This window comes from Lepidochelys olivacea, assembly GCF_965140295.1.
Source record: "Lepidochelys olivacea isolate rLepOli2 genome assembly, chromosome: 18".
Lineage (NCBI taxonomy): Eukaryota > Metazoa > Chordata > Testudines > Cheloniidae > Lepidochelys > Lepidochelys olivacea.
The window spans coordinates 18,140,387-18,145,216 of record NC_140428.1 but is presented as its reverse complement, the minus strand read 5'-3'; positions in this window follow the sequence as shown (position 1 = coordinate 18,145,216).

Genomic DNA, 4,830 nt, shown 5'->3' with positions numbered 1-4,830 from the left:
TACCCTTTGTCCCTCCCCCCATTCACAGTGAGCCTGTGCCACCGTTGAACCCCAATAAAGGAACCAGGCTGGGATTTTTCAATGCATCCTAGGAGAATTAAGTGCCGAACTCCCATCACATTTCCGTGGGACTTGCGTTTCCAACTCACTTGGGCTCCTTGGAAAGCTCCAGCCCTAGAGCCTAAGTAGGAGCAGGCCAAGCGCTGAGTGAGTTTAGAGGAGGGCTCATAACCGGAGCCAGACTCGCTGTCCCTGAAGCGTAGTAGGACATGGGCTCTTTCCCTCTCCGCCTGGGGAGATGTCCCTCTGTCAAACAGCATGTATCCAGAACAGCCTCGCTGGTGAAATCTCATCCAGCCGCCCCGGCTCCCTCCCCTCCTGTCCCGGAGCCAGGCAGGGTTTCTGGGATGTTTTCGCACAAACACCTCCTGTTATCAGGCTCAATAAGGACTGAAATGAGCAAGCCTAGCACAGGAGGGGGAATGATGTCAGCGCCCATTCATGCTGGATGATGCCTGAGTGACCTGCCCCACCCGCTTATCCGGAAAACCTCGAGGGATCACGCTGGGATCAGCTGCTTGCTTGGTGGGCCAGTAATGGCCGCCAGTGGCGTAAGAAGCCAGGACTTCTTCTCCCAAAACAAGAGGGGTTTGCCAGGAAGAGAGGGAGCAGACCTGGGAAATTGGAGGAGCAGTGTGTTCACTTGGTGTCAGTCACAGCTCCAGGTGCCAGAGGGATTCCTGATTTTGGGGGGGGGCGGAAGGGTTGGCGTTTGAGCTGAGTCCCAGGTGTGGTGTAGCTACCGCCCTGATCCAACACCTTGCATTGCAAAGTGCTTCAAAAGCTCCGTACATACCGTGCCTCTGAAATGCAGCCACCTCTTGGATGGAGGGCAGCACCGGGTGAACAATTTGTGTACAATACGCTGCACACCAGTGTGGGAGGGGAAATCTGGATGGATACCAAGGAAACACTGCTCGGGCTGTGAGCTCTGTCTCTGGAGCTGGCCCAGTGAGCAGATTTACGTTGCATGCACAATGCATTAGATCTCTGGTGACTCCCTGGCACAATTCAAAGCTATTCACCCCTTTGAGCCCCCTCAGGTCTCCAAGTGCACCCCTCCAGGCGACGGTCTCTGGTTTTCACCTGTCCCCTATTCTGCCCACTCTCCAGACAGGGGCTGTGGGATGCAGCACCCTGGTGTCAACTGTGAGTGCTCGGCAGGCCTGGCTCGGATCCCTTTGGGGCGCTATATGGGTGTGAACACAGGGACACAAACCAGCCTTTTCAAAACCAAGGGGTGTTTAATCTCAGCAGTGGCAACACTGTATAATAATATCTAGCTCTTATTTGGTGCTTTTCATCAGCAGATCTCAAAGTGGGGGTCACTATCATGATCCCCATTTTACAGATGGGGAAACTGAGGCACAGAGGTGAAGTGACCTGCTCAAGGTCAGCTAGCAAGCCAGAGCCAGGAACAGAACCCAGCTCTATGGAATCCCAGTCCAGCGCCTTATCTACTAGGCAATACTGCCTCTCTAGCATACCACGAGCAAAGAAGTATTAACACAACAGTGAGTCTACAGGTATAGCTGTTTTACCTAAAACTCAGCTGAGCCCGGCTTATCCACACACACCCTCTTCTGGGGCTGAGGCTGACAGTCTGAGTCCCTGCACCCTCTACCTGCCTCCCTCCCTCTTTCCTGCTCTTCTAGGGTTATCCTTTTTAATCCCCCTCTGAGGTCCTTTGTCTGCCTTGGACTCCTGAATGTGGGCAGATGGGTTTGTGTCCCCCCCCCGCTGTGCCCTGCAGGGGGGAGAGGGAGCAGTGTCAGGGACAAACTTCACAGCAGTCGTTCTCTGAAGTTCTTTTAAGTATTGAGAGCTGGGGGGCTATCAGAAAAGTTTGTCCCCTTTCCTGCTGGAATTAAACCACCTGTAACTTTATAGCAAACCTCACAGTCTGAATAAACCAATAGCATGTAATAGCAAAACGACACAAGCATCTCCCATGTCCTTCCCACTCTGTTGCACAGTTCCAAGGAGCAGGACCAAACCAGTTTGGCATTCATCAATGCTGTCTTTTACCTGGGATGTGATTGTTTCTGATGCTACCACAATCGCGCGGCCCTGTGCACCACGCTGTGGCATTTCCCGGGACCTAGCAAGTGACCTTGTAGCATGTTCTCAATCCACGTTCAGGCTCAGTGCCTTTTATTTTGGATTCAGAAAAAACAAAAAGAAAAACAAGAAAGCACTAACATAAAGTCTCCACTGGAATGCATCTGTCTTCCTGTGCAAGATTTCCCATCTACCTCACAAAACTGCCCTGCCCTCCAGAGTCTCTCCTCGCATTTACAGGCAGAATGCAATGTGCAGAAAAGAGTCACAATTGATGGTCACATTGTGGCATAAGTAAGGACTACAGGATTGGGCCCTTAGTCATGCAGGGGGCATTTAGACACACCCATGCAACTCCCCTGTTGAAGCCATGAGGGAAAAATCTGGCCTCTAGTTGTGACTGTCTCGCACCTCACCATGTGCCTCAGATCTTGACTAACTTGTGGCATCTCTGTGGTTGTGGATCATGTTACGCTTGTACGTTGTTGCTGGCATTCAATGTGTGCGTGTATGTATATTAGTACACTTTAATCAAATCCACCTCGACACATTAGTAGGTATATCCGTATTAAATGTATCTGGATTAGATTCATTTTTAGGCCAGAAACTCATTTCCTACTATTTTGACATTCTTTATAAATACAATTCAATAGCCAGCTTAACTGTCATCTGATCAGCCTTCCTGGACGGGCAAAGAGCTTGGTGCAGTTCTGTTTGTTTTCCTCTCCCCTGTCCAGCATGTGCTTTTTCTCCCCCAGCCACCTCCACTCCTAGCTTTGATCTCCAGCTTTCATCTCCTTTAGGGGCTGGTTGAAACCAAGCATAACTTACTAGAATTCTCTGCTCTCTACTGCTGGCTCCTGCTTGGCTTTCCCACCTGTATTCATCACACACACACACACCACACCACACCACCCCAGCGCAGGTGAGAACATTTCTCTGGCCCAATTTAACCACCTGGTAGAACTGGGAACTTTGCCTATTGTAAGTGGGAGGTGGAAATGTTTTTGATCTGTGCTGGTATTCCCACTGTCATTTTTATGAAGCTGGAGGCTTGTCTCAGGCCCTCATTTCAAGGGCCACCTGCCACCACATGCTGGTTTTAACTATCCAAAATGCTAACCCGCTGCAGAGAGGCGGTTAGGAGTACATGTGATGTAGCCTCCCACCCCTTTTGGGTTGTGGGAAGGGATGGAAGGGAGAGGGCCAAGGACAGGTAAAGGAGATGGAGAGGAGAGACTGGGACAGAGGGAAGATGGGGGGAGAGAAAATGCTGAAGGTAAAACAGCAGGACAAATGTTGCTCTGTTCTGTGCCCCCCCGCCCATGCCAGTTTCCATTGGCTCAGTGACTCCCTAAAGGTCTGATTAATGCATCCCAGTGATATTTAAATGGAAAATGGTTTACAGCAGTATCGGGCGGGGTGGGGGCGGTGGTGCGGGTTAGGTTTATTCCATGGAACTTCACGGCAGTGCTGCCAGCTCTCGTGATTGCACCGCGAGTCTCAAGGTAGTTGATGTTTCTCTTAAGCCTCAGCTCCTCGAGTCATGTGATTCCGTGGGAATCTCTGGTTTCTTTTTTTTTTTTCTTAAAGTACAATTCTAGCCTGTGTGCTTGCAGAGAAAACTCGACCCCTGAATGCTGGAAAACCAGAGGGCAAGTAAAAGGAACCCTAAAATGTATTAATTTAAAAAATATTATTTTTTTTAAACCAGTCATGATTTTCTGGGGCTTGACTCCTGGGATTTGAACGCATGGAGTTGAACGTGGGAGCAGAGAATTTTGGTCTCTCCTCCTTGCTAAGGGGATTCATGCTCTAAGGCAGCCCCTCTCTTCCCCTTTTACTTTCAGCAGCTGGCAACAGGAGAAGGTTCCCATGTGGCTGACAGCAAAGTGCACTGAAATCACCCTCACTGGGCCACCTCCCCTGCTTTGTTGGATGATTAGCGCTGCTCACACAAACGGGGCTGGGGCACCTCAGCCAAGCCTTTAGTGACATCTCCTGGGCACTCTGTGACACAGCTGCATGAGCCCCCCCACACCTGTTAGGACCCTGCTGGCACATGAGAATTAGCATCGGAACAAGCTGGCTAAAAGGCTGGAGCCCCGGAGCGCATGCAGAGGTTCCACGTGCTGCTGTGTTGAGAGGGTCGCAGTGTTCCCCTCCAGCCAGGACAGTGTCCGCTCTGGGTCCTGCCTTCCAGAGTTTTCAGCGACGGCAGCAGTGCGGGGGCGGGCAGGGCTGGCTGGCCTGGCCTCAAGGAGCTGAGAAGTGAATCTCTGGGCTGACAGGCCATGTAGAAGTAGGTTGAAGGGATGGAGGAGGCTGTGCGTAGACAAGCACACCCATGTTCCTTAAACACACGACGCCAGAGTTAAACATCACATGGTAACTCTCCTATGTTGTCAAGATTGACTTAGTTGGTCAGGTGGTAAATGCTCTTCCAGATGTCTGTCTGGCTTGAAACCCAATAACCAGTTAGACTCATCCTAACCATATATCCCCATCCTATGGAGGTTGCAGAAGAGAGATCCCAGATCCATTGGTTTTTTTTTACATGTTCTATCATGGCTGGCTAAGCAAAACCCAGTTAAGGACACATGATTCTCATGGAATTTAAAGCTCTGCTGTTTTCCCACTCACTATCCTCTTAAAGAGAGGGGTGAGGGCTAGTGGTCTGATCTTAGGGCTAGGGGGGAGGAGCTCCCA